The sequence below is a fragment of the Balaenoptera acutorostrata genome, chromosome 4, assembly GCF_949987535.1.
Source record: "Balaenoptera acutorostrata chromosome 4, mBalAcu1.1, whole genome shotgun sequence".
NCBI lineage: Eukaryota > Metazoa > Chordata > Mammalia > Artiodactyla > Balaenopteridae > Balaenoptera > Balaenoptera acutorostrata.
Genome location: NC_080067.1, coordinates 13728081 through 13740941, shown reverse-complemented (window position 1 = coordinate 13740941; position 12861 = coordinate 13728081). Strand labels below are relative to the sequence as shown.

At 38.8% G+C, this 12861-nt stretch overlaps 1 protein-coding gene across 3 annotated transcripts in view; it reads left to right on the top strand.

The window, feature by feature from the left end:
• The window catches only part of CPNE4 (copine 4), a 630288-nt gene that overhangs the window by 291433 nt on the left and 325994 nt on the right, over positions 1-12861 (top strand). The gene's annotated exons all lie outside the window — the stretch shown is intronic.

The following is a 12861-nucleotide window of genomic DNA, read 5'->3' as shown; positions in this document are numbered from 1 at the left end:
TCTCCTTGTCTTCACTTTTCTACTCCCCACTCGTCAGTCCACATCTAAAGGGATAAACAAGTAAATGAGCCAAACAAAGAAATAAGAGAAATTTAAAAGGAGATAATTAAATTTGGCTGTCCTATGAAACTAATAAAGGGAGAAAATGCAGAAGATAAAGGTTATTATAAAATCTAAAAAGGGAATTTAAGCCACAGGCTTTCACTGTAGTCTGCATTTTTCTCCCTAGCTTTTGTCTTTTAAAAAATGAAAAACATATGAATATTTATTGTCATCTTATCTTTTCAAAATGTGGAATTAAAATTAGTGTTTCATAGAGAAGTAAAATAATTGTATCTTAGTTCACAGACATTTATGCTTTTCCTGCTTAATGTTTAATTCTTTGAATTATTCAAATAATTTTAATTGGCCATTTTAATAACTATATGAATTTAAAGATATACCACAGACCTCAATTGCCATCACTTTTATACAGATGGGGAAAATATACCCCAAATGCCAGTTTCCTCTTGCTGGTATGTACGTGACTCAGTAGAGGAAGGAATCATGATGAAATGTAGGGTAAAGGAGAGGAAATGGTGGATGTTCTTGATGAGTCAGTGGTAACCTTTGCAAATTTTCCCAATTTCAATGAATTATTCTTGAGCAAGTCAGCCTAGCCAAGTTTTATATCTTGATACTCTTCTGGCACAGATAGAATTTTTAACTCTAGAGGCTGAGAGATCATCTTTGTTCCCAAAGCAGGCTCACTTGACCTAGAATTTACTGTCACTCTCCACTCAAACCACCAACATATTGATATAAATGTCAATTATACAATATAAAATATACCGATCAAATAGAACCTTGAGCCCTTGGCAGTGAGGACTCAGGGTGGCCTGAACAGAAAGGATTTTAGTCATTGAAATTAAAGGCCCAGAATCTTTTTTTGACCAGAAAAGAACTAATATTTAAAAGCACCTGCTCATATTTTGGGTATAGTCTGGTTTCCCTGTAACTGTTTTCACACTTGATACTGAGGCAGCAAATCCAGTGGTTAAGAGAGTATAGGTTTGAAAACAGGCTTGAGTTTGAGCCCTGATCTGTTACTTCCTAATTATTTTAAATAGTTTAATTTCAATAAGCCTCAGTTTCCTCATTTATAAATGGGGCTAATAATACCTCCCCCTCAAGATTGTTGGTGGATTAAGGGAGATATAAGTGAAGTGCTGTGCCTGAAACAGTGACTGTAAATAAATAGTAACCGATATGAATGGAAAAAAAAAGTAAAAGCACCTGCTCGGTGGTTTCACATATTCTCCCATCTCATTGTCACCTCAGTCTGCAAAACAGGCACTAATGGCCCCATTTCACAGATGAGGGAAAATGAAACTTGGTGAGATTGTCTCTAGCTCAAGGTTTCAGACTTGGTAAGTGATGGAGTTGGCATTTAAATCTGGATTTTGGACTCCAGAGTCCATGCTAGTCACTCTAAGGCTCTAGGGACACAGAGATGATTTTAGGGGAAATCTGGACACAGAGTTAAGTAATCCTGAATCACACAGTGAGGCAGTTAGACCTTCTAAATTCTCTTTCTATTCTTCTGATGATAGCAAAAAGAAAGTTTTGTTTTGGTGTTGTATACTTTCATGTCTTTTTAACATTTTATGTCCTCCATTTTCAATAAAGAGGACAAAGATCTCAGACTCAAAGTATTGGGCCAGCAAAAGTATCTACCTAGAATTTATTTATTTATTTGTTTTCATTATGTATATTTTTATATCTCTTATTTATGGCAAGTTATACTAATTTTCCATTTATGGTAGTGATGTAAAGTTTCAGTTGTTTAGCTAGATATACTTAATTTTTTAATGTGTCGATTTAAAGAAAAATTAGTATCTAAATGCAGGTATTAGTAATATACGAAAGATATATGTGAGAAGCACATATTTTGTTTTAGATATGATGCTATAAATTCTTAGAACAATATCAATGCTTGAACAATATGATGCATGCTCCCTTCCTCTAGGGGCCACAGTTATCCCATGTGCCATGGGCCACTGGATATGAGATATATCAGTACCAGAACATGATAGCATTTTTCTTGCAGGGTAAAGAAGAACTTATTCTCAACTTTGAGAGATTTCTAACAATGTTATATACTAGACGAACTGCATAGAAAACTATAGATTTTTCTTCCTAAAGATTCTACCCTCTACTTCTGGGTAGAATAACTTTTACCTAAGATTCTACATATAATTTAAAATTTGACCTACAACAGGGCTTCCCTGGTGGCACAGTGGTTAAGAATCCGCCTGCCAATGCAAGAGACACGGGTTCGAGCCCTGGTCTGGGAAGATCCTACATGCCACGGAGTAACTAAGCCCGTGTGCCACAACTACTGAGTGTGAGCTCTAGAGCCTGCAAACCACAACTACTGAGCCCATGTGCCACAATTACTGAAGCCTGTGTGCCTAGAGCCCATGCTCTGCAACAAGAGAAGCCACGACAATGAGAAGCCCATGCACTGCAACGAAGAGTAGCCCCTGCTAGCCGCAACTAGAGAAAGCCCGCATGCAGCAATGAAGACCCTACACAGCCAAAAATAAATAAATAAGTAAATTTATTAAAAAAATAAAAATTTGACCTACAACAATGATTCTAACAGTATCTTTCAATATATTTTCTAAATTTTCCATAGTGAAGTCAACTTCAAGGGAGACCTTCATTACTAGAGGCATCTAATGCAAAGTTTTTCATTTGTTCAACAAATGTTTATTGAATACCTACTATACACTAAGCATACACTTGGGATATCTCAGTGAACAAAATAGGTAAGAATTTGTGGATCCTGCCTTTGTGAAGAAAAGGAAGAGAGACAATAGATAACATATATAATAAGTGAGTATATAAAAAGAATGTGGTAAGTGCTACGGTGTAAGGATTGGGAAGGCAGCAGGGTGTTGGAATTTGTTTAGAGGGGTCTGAGCAGGCTTTATTGGACATTTGAGCAAAGACTTGAAGGTGGTAAATAAGAGTAAGGAGGAGGAAATACCATCACAGTTATACAGAACAAGTACACCCCAGGAATGTTTAAGGAATATTAAGGATGCCTGAGTAACAATAGTAGGGGATGTAAAGAAGTGGAATGGAAGGAGGTGAACAGTATGGAGGGAAACAGAGTAACAATGATCTAGTTTATCTTTTAGAAGAATCATGCTGTCAGCTGGGTTGAGAATAATCTATTGAAGAACAAGAATGAAATCAGGGACTCAGACAGAAGAGTATTGTAGTCATGCAGGTGAGAGATTATGGTAACTTGGACCAGGGAAGAGGTGGAGAAAACTAGTCATATTCTGGATATATGTTGAAGGTAGATGGAGTTAGATGTAGAGTGTGAAAGAACTTGTCAACAACAGGGCAGCAAGGGGTGGAATATCTGGGAAGGAATCTCTGTAGCAAAGGCATATATTTGGAGGAGAATATGGTCTTTGAGCAGCCAGATTGTAATGGAATTTTATAAGCTCCAAACCTTTAGTTAATTTAAGAGAAGAGATCCATAAAATACTTGGTTTTTGCCTGTATAGCTATGTAAATCTAAATGATGACTACCACTTCTTGCCAGAATCTTCCAGTGTTGACTTTTAGAGATGTGTTTGCATGCACATAGGATCTTGCTAATTCCCACCTAAAACCTATCACCTAGTGGCTTGATTGAAATGAACATCAAGTTCTACTGGTGAACAGTCCTGGTGGCAGTAATGTGTATATTTATTTCAGCAACAGATGACATATAAATCCAACCAATTTCTCCCTATCCTCTTGTGAAGGGGTGTCACTTCTGATTTAGTCAATCTTAGCATCTTCAACATTTGTCAAGCAATGTTTCATTTGGGCTCTTTACTCCTTAATTTGTTGTTTTTTTATAGTGTAGTTACAGTATTGTTTTATAGGATCATTTGGTTAATGTTCTGGACACCCTTTTTGTATATACTGCCTCATCAGCTCCACCTGGGATTTGAATGTTAATTTCTTGCTCTTGTAACTTTTCACATTGTGCTGATGAGGTGGGGTTGTGGAGAAGAGGGCATAACTAAACTGCACCAGTGAAATTAAGTTTGAGTGACTCAAAAGAAACATGCATTTCATTTGAAAAATACTAACTTCTGGCCATGTGCCAGGCACTGGGATCATAATGATGAAAAGTACTGTCCCTACCTCAGGTGGATGATGATAAGGCCTGGTTTAGAGCAATGACATTGATAGTAGATGAGAGAGGAGATGGATTTCAAAAGTGTGTCATCTATGTACATAAAAAACAAGGATATTTTATATAAGTTCTCAAGAAATACACCGTTTCTTAAGAAACATAATGCTTACCAAACTTTTAAGCAAAAAGCATTCAAATATGTGATCCAGATTACAAAGGGATTAATCAAAACAAAAGTTCAAGAATAAAATGTGTGAACTCAGTGATCCCCACTACCACCTTCGCATTCACCCAAGAAGAAAGGTATATACATACAAAGACTTATATAAGAATGTTCATAACAGCTTTATTTATAATAGTCAAATTTCCTTCAATCTGAGAATGAATAAATAAACTGTGATATAACCATACAATGGAACACTACTCAGCAATAAAAAAGAAAAAAATTGCAATGCCTATGATAACATGGATAAATCTCACATTTTTTTTTATACTGAAGGCAACCAAAGAGTACATACTGTATGATTCCATATATATGAACCCAAAATAAGGAAATATTAGCTAGGATGATAGAAATCAGTACAGGAAGAAACTTGCTTGTATTATGGAAATATCTTGATTATGGTACTTGTTACATTAGTATACACAGATGCCAAAACTCATTGAACTGTGCTCTTAAAATCTGTGCGTTTTAATGCTGGCAAATTATACCTCAATAAAAAAAAAAGACTGGAGGGGGATAAAATTTGAGCATGAAACAATTAAAAAATTATATCAAGCAAATTTAAAATCTGAGCAATACAGTGTTATATTGGCTTGTCCTAGACTTACAGGGATACTGTCACCATACGTATGACTTACTATACTGGGCTATTTTTAACTGTGGCTTCTACTTCTTTCTCCCTCATTGAAATATGAGCTCATTAGTCTCTAATTTATTGTGATAGAAAGCATGATGCATGTCACAAAGTATTTCCTTGGAATCTGTCATATCCTCAGCCAAGGAAAACCATACAAGATACCAGGGTTTGTTCTGGTAAAACTACTATGTACTTGTGCTTTGCCTCATCCAGATCAGCTCCATGTTTAATCTTCTCGTTTTATCTCATTAACTTCTTGTTTGTTTCTACTACAAATACAACCTAAAGAGCTACCACTTTCTTACACTTCAGTCCCAACTCAACACTCTTCCTTATGATATAATGAAATAAGGGTAAAAACTGAAATTAAATACTCTAAAACATGACATTTATTGTGGCGGAAATGTAGGAATACACTAGTAGATTTGATTCACTCTTCTTTATTTTGCATTTTTAAATTTATGGCTATTTTGTTTAAATCATAAAATGTTTTATGTCTTGCTATGCTATCAGTTGTATCCTATTTGTCCATTGCTGCTGTTTCCTACAAATATAATAAGGTTAGAGACTGCTGCTGTGATGAGCCCATAAGACTGTCACAGCAGTCACAAATTACTGTGTCTTGCTTCACCCTTGAGTATATGCACATTAAAGTCATGTGTGTAGTAAATCAGGTTTCCATTACTGGCAAAGCTAAGACACCTTGGAATAAATAGATCATTTTCACAATGCAAAGTCTGATTTCTTTCTAGAACACATTTTAAGCAATTCAGTATCTGTGGTTGGGCATAGAAGCAATTGGGAACTGGGTTGACCAGGCTTGATGGTATTTTTTATTTAAGTGGTCATCCTGAGACGTTTTCCTTTTCCTCCCAAATATATATCTTTGATGCTAAAGTTTTAGATACATCTTTTTTGAATCCCATAAGAATTCCTCAAGATAATTCAAATTCTTCCTTTTGAAAGTGAGATATAATGTACTTTGTAACTTCAAATGTCTCTATGGAGACACAGAGCTCATTGGATTTTGGTGACTAAGAAAAAGACACCTGATGTGATAGAGTGTATAGTACATCTCTGTGTTTACATTCACAGGGTAGGGTGGCTGTGAAGACCTCAGCGGATGGCCCTGTTGAATAAAAGCAGTGTTTAGGATGAGGTTTAGGGAAGGATGTTAGCTTAAAGACTGAGTGACGTAAATTTTTTCATGTACTTTGTCTCCCTCAGTCTGAGTGACCGGGTACAAGGGAGACCATCCCACAGGGGAGCTAGAAGAACCAAGATACATTGAACCCAAAACCTGGATGGGAATTTTCCCTGAGAAATTATTTTTCTCCTCTCAGGTCCATCTTGCTGTTTTCCTTTTGTCTGACCTTTATGGTGTAAGAGATTGAATGAAGAGTGGCCTTTGTAAAACTCTGCAGTGGGGAGGCCACTTAGGGTGGTAAAAGTCACAGAACAGAGTCAGAAGAACTGAGCTCAGTCCCACAGGGTCTTAGGCAGGTACGTCATAGTCCCCAAGCCCTTATCTGTAATAGAAAAAATAAGGATTCTCTAAATTTCCTTTTAGTCCACTCTGACTTTCTGTGACTCTGGTTCAAACCTTTCTCAGGTATGAAATGATCCTTAAACCTTCTCTTTTCCAATCCACCCAACTGTCCTCATGTGGTTTAGTTTGTATTCTTTAACCATTTGTGTTACTCTTAACCAGAAGATCCCCAGATCCACGAGAATACCCTTAGACCATGAAGAGCCCGAACATACTTTTTGACTGTGTACTTACTATAGACCACTCTACCAGGCACATGTGCGTGCACCCACATGTACACACACACATGCACACACACACATACACACAATTTTACCTTTTCCTCACACACAACCCTGTTAAATAGTCATTATTTACCCCATTTTCGGGTGGGTGAGGGAATGGAGATGTACAGCAATTAAGCAATTTACCCAAGATTTAGCTTATGTAAGTCAGGACTGGACTCCAGGACACATAATCTCCCCTCTATATTGCTCCAACTCCTGAAAATACTCACTAATTTCACTAACTTATTCATGCAAATCCAGAACTTTATTGAACGCTTAATCTATGCTTGTCTCTATACTGGGATTTGAGATGCCGCTAGTGTCTACAAAAATATTAATTCAGGAATTTTTTTTCCTTCAGGAGTGAAAATAGTCCAACATAGATTCCACCAAAACTTTTCTAGAGTTCTCTGTTTTTATCACAAGCTTTTCTGTGCCCTTTTCTTTTTCATTTTGTTTATCTCTGGCTTCACACAATGACCATCTAAGACCGGGGCATAGGGTCTGGGCTCTGGGTCATGCTTTGGTTATTAACTGACATGCTAGGAACAGATGGCCTGTGCCATTGGGTCTGCCATTGGAGACAGCAATGCTGAATGAGATGACCGAGAGTTCATCATGTGTTCTAGGCTTTATGAAGCCTAGGCACCTTGGTTGGACCTCTTTCTAGTGACCTCAATCACAGTCATCAGCCTGGGGAAGGATTTTATGACCACTCTCAATCTAAACCTGCACAGAGTAGATGTATTCTTGCCTACCTGAACTTTGTGCGAATACCCAATCTACTATATTCAGGGCCCATCAGGACATGATCAAGAAGAAGCTGACACTGGTAGGAAAAGAATGACTTCTTGTATGTTTCTTCATTCTGACATCCTTCTTAGGACACAGCTCTATCTTAGAAATGACTACTCACAAAAATTACCACATTTTTATTTGTTGATTGGGCCTCAAACAGTGAAAATGGTTTTGCCAAATTTTAACTGCCATTTCTGAGGATTACTTTTAAGTATATGTTACAAGAACCACTCACGTGGTTCCTATTTCTCAGTAGAAATTACATTTGAAATAAATCATTACTATGACACCAAAAGCTGCCAAGGAATCTCATGACAGATCCCTGTGGTTCCTGAAACTCTTGGGACCCTCACAGGGTGCTGCTTCAACTATTCCATTGATGGTGGAAGTTCAGGTCACATCCCATGAGAAGAAGACTAAAGGTCCACTTGTGTGGTCCCTCTAAGACTTCAAGTTTCTGTGCTGCTATGAAGAATTTTCAGTAATATCAGCCTGTCTTACTTCCTACTCCCTAATGTACTGTCCTCTCCAGGCCCCTCGCCAAAGATGCTCTTCAAATCCAAGGTGCCTTAGAAATGAGAGCAAGGACACGTTGTCTCCATCTCTAGTTATCTCTTCTCTTGTTCTGCTCCAGAGGAGAAAGAGGCAGACACACCAAAAAACTGGGGAATGTTTTCCTCCTGAGTAGGTCCCTATGCTTAGTCTGCTTTCACTCAAACAAGCTGTTGTTTTTTCCAGTGGGAGAAGTTTACACAGGCTTACCTATTTAAGTACTGATAAAACTCGGACCCAGGGACATTGAAAGACCTAAGCAGACCCCTGACTGGTATTATTAACTTCAGCAGTTCTGCCCTCTTCGCCACCAACCCAACTAAAGGATAAGGCTGGGCACTAAGTCACATCACATTTACAAAGGTCGCTGGCATCCAGCATCTTTTGACAGCATACTCAGAAACCCTCAGAGTAAGCTGCCTCCTGAGAGATGGGTAGTTCTTTTTCTAAACTCTGAGTTCTACATTTCTTTCTAAGCCACATTTATGTCAAATTCCTATGTTACTGGATAACCAGAAAGATATCAGAGTACGTATGATCTGAATAACTGGGTTTTGACTTATAGAATCATAGAGTCACAGTGTTAGCTGGGGCCTTTCAAATGTCTCATTTGACAAAGTACTAAAGAGAGTTTAAATGACTTACCCAAGTAGTTAGCTGTAGAAGTCAGGTTTTCTGTCTTCCAGACTAGTGTTTTTAATTCTCAGAGAGTTCAGCATATTAAAGATTCTTAGTCTTAAGAATAAGGAACCAGACTCTCATTCATTTATTCATTCATTCATTCAACAAGACTTTGTTGTAGATCCTCTCTGTGCTAGGTGATGAAAGGGTTCCTAAGAATCATGAAACAGTTCCTATATATCTTACAATCTCGTTCTAAGTTCCAGTATGTACACCAGTGCCTCTATTTCTTTTTTCATTTAAATTATTGAAGAGAAGAAATATCTGGCTTGCTACCTTTGATATCAGACTGGAAACAAAATATAGATTTGATGTATGGTTTTATGTAAATCCCACAACATGTGCTTATCTTTACATAATATGCAATGTGGCTGATGAAAGTAACTTGGCCTTCATGCCCAACCTTTAAGGAGGGTGTGATTGCAACATGATTTTGCAACTCTGGTTATTTTTGCATTCACTAGAAAGTGCTTCAGTGGTGCTCCAAAGCTCACCTTCCATTTGCTTTCAGGAAGGTATTTAATTACCATGCGCTCAGTGAAAATGAAAGTCTTGACCCTATATTCAGAGCACGTGGTACATTTCAATTCCAACAACTCACCGTGGTGGTGTCTGTATTGATGTGACAGTCTCCAAGAGGCTGGTTTCTGAACTGTGGCACCATCACACTTATGTCTTGCTGGCAGTGCCATAGTGGAAAGCTCACAAGCGCTGGTGTTAGAGTCAAATGCAGACCTGCCAGTTACGGGCTGTGGGATCTCGAACAAGTTGCTAACATTTCCAAATGTCCATTCGGTGAATGTAACCCAGAATTCTGCAGGGTTGTGGTGAGGACGGAGTGATAGGAGAGGCATCTAACAATACCTGGCATGTAGAAAGCTTTCAATAAATGTTAGTTTCCTTTCCTTTTTACCTGTGTGCACATGCGCGTGTGCTTTTACTATTTTCACCTGTGTGCACAAACACACACACATACACACAAGACTCGCCATGATGTGTGAGCTGCCACTTATTTCTGCCTCCTTGCTGAGAAGTGGGGAAATTATTTTAGAGATCCAATACTGGATGAAAATAACAAGTTGAAGTATATGAAACAGGAGTACTTCCCAAATGATCGTTTAGGTAGATAGATTGTTCTGGGGCTGCAGGAGTGAGGCGATGACCTGGATATGTGTTATATTTATGTGAACAAGGTACTTCCTGACTCTGTAAGACTATGTCTGGTCAGGCGTTTGGTTCCCTGTACAGATAGAAAAGCCAGTTCACTCCCCAAGGCAGACAAGGACATCAATTTGATGGCTGAACGACAAACTCATGGCCAAATTCTCGCCACCTGTTAAATTAGTGAATCCTGAATTACATAGGGATGTAGGAGTAGGGTGGATATTTTAGGAGAAAAAGAATACATTGATTATTTTCTAACCCTTGTTAGTTCATTCTTTCAGAAAATGATCCATTTGTGCTAAGGTTGGAATTACGGTCATTGGTCTGTGCTGGTATAAGGATCAGGGCAGCCAGTATATGGAACACATAAAAATCCCTCTTTAGGATTTCATGACAAAGAACAAAATTCCACATCTTCCTACAGAGGTATGACCAAATATGTTTTGTTGTAGCCTGACTGGAGGTTAAAATTTTAAGTAGTTCACTTACAACCTGGAAAAAAAAAAAAAAAGTTCTATTCACGTAATTAGCTGGTTCATGAGCTCCATTGGCTTTTACTTTTTTTTTGTAAATCCAATTTCACTGAATTTACAGAATTTTGGAATTAAATGGCTTCATTCTACCTCAGTTATCCAGAGTATATATAAAATAGCAATTTCCCCAGATAATTGGTATGTTTACCAAGTCCTTCTTACTTCTGGAAATGTTATTTAACATTACACTTACCTTGGTAATGAGGGAATAAGCAATCCCTTGAAGAACTACTCAGGGTTGATTTGTCAAGTTTTCCTATTTTCCAAAGGAGTCTATCAGATATAAATGCAAGGCATAAGAATCCCTGGAGAGACCTAGGGGCCTGGGGAGCAGGATCCTGAAAGGATTTGGACAGCATCAGAATACAAAGAAAAAGTTGATTTGCTTCTTGGACATAAGGCTGAGTGAGCAAACTTGCACTAAGTGTGGGGATTCAGTGCACGGCTACATTCCCCCTTCCAAATATACCCCGGTTTCCTTTTGTGAAGTGAAATCTCCCCCAGTTCATAAAGCCTTGGTGGGAGAAAAATTCCATGTGTCCTCACCTATAATGGAAACCAAAGGGCTCACGCCCTCTCTGTCGTCTCCTGATATAGCCATGGTGCAGCCAAGCAGATGGTTTCTCTCCAGACCTTCCATCCTGGGTGAGTGATAAAGGGTGGAAGGAGTGCTTGGGAGTCATTCATCACAGTGGCTACACCAGCACCATGGACAGCTGGCCAGACAGCTGGACAGCTGTCCAGTCTTCTTGCAATGAGGAGACAGCTGGCTTCCAAGTTGTTAGCCCCCCAGGGGCTGTGTAGCCCTGCCAGTTCCACTGACTCCCTAAACTCCTAGTATTCTCCAAAAAATGTTCTTTTGGATAAATTAGCCAAATCTAGTTTTTATAGCATGCAACCAAGGAACCATAACTGATCTAGACCTGTATTCTAAGCTTGTCTCAAAGTACATTGCACTCCACCAATTAATATGCTGGATTATCAGTGGAGAATTCTCAAGCTGAAAGGGGCTCTAGAGGTCCTGTAATCCAACCACCTTCTGCATTTCTTGGGGGCGGTAGGGAGCTGAGACATAGGCTGATTACCCTTTACAATGTGGGAACATTATGGCATAAAGGTTAAGTGAGTTCGCAAGATACGTGAGTCACATTTCTCAACAAATGGGAAGAAAGGGAACACAGCTCCCTTGACATCTCTGTTGTTCAGTTGTTGATGGGTTGAGTTGATGTTGGCAGGCACATCAGTGGTGTAGCAAGAAGTGCCATTAAAAACCTGTCCAATATCACGTCCTTTCACTCTGAACCGCTCGTCAGAATTATTTCTACTCACTGTCTGCACTTGTTTCTTCAACTGTAAGATGGAGATAAACATTATCTCATAGAGTTATTGAGAAGTTTAAATGAGATGAGTGTGGGCTTCAGAGCTCCAAATCCCAGGACCTAACAAAGTACTAAAAGCTATTTTTAAAACAGAAAACAGAAATTGATAAGATGTTAATCATAACTGGGTCTTTCTGGACACCAGAATATCTATTAGTAAGAGATGTTTATAAGGATTACATAAGCAAAGGAAGTGAAGCAAACATGACTTGCATAGTATGTGTTGGATGCAGAGATGTAGCACCCAGATCCCCCATTAAAGGATTTGTTGCCAGCTGCCAAAAATGCTGTCTGTCCCTTCAGGGACTGACTCAGCTGCAAAGAACCCCCTCACCCAAGGTCATGTCCTTCCCTGAGCTGCCCAGCTCTATTGACTGACTGATGGGTGTGGGAAAAATGTCTGGCCATTTCAGCCCACTGTCAGACAGCTCTGTCAGGTCATGTAAGCTCCAGAGTTCTCATGAGCCAAGTCTGTTATTGGGGTTCATTGCAGCATCTCCTTCTGCCCATTCTGCTCCCTTCCCTTTCCTTCCACAGACGTTTTGGCCCCAAGGGCATTCCCTAACACACAGACTGGAAGCTAAACTCAGAACCTGCTTCTGAAGGAACTCAATGTACAACATCCTGTGTTGGGCATTTTACACTGAATTTTTGCAAGAAACCTTATGAAACATCTCTAATTTTCCTACTGTAACAGATGAAGGAATTGAAGCTCAGTGAACTCAGCAGCTTGTCTCAGGAAACACGTTATGTGACAAAGCTGGTATTCAAATCTAGTTCAGTTTGATTCCAAGAACTGTTTTGAGAAATTATAAACGTATCTTTTCTTGGACTGAAAGAACAACTTTCTCTCCCGGAGTGAGCAGCTAGGCTCAGTGCTTGGTCAGAAT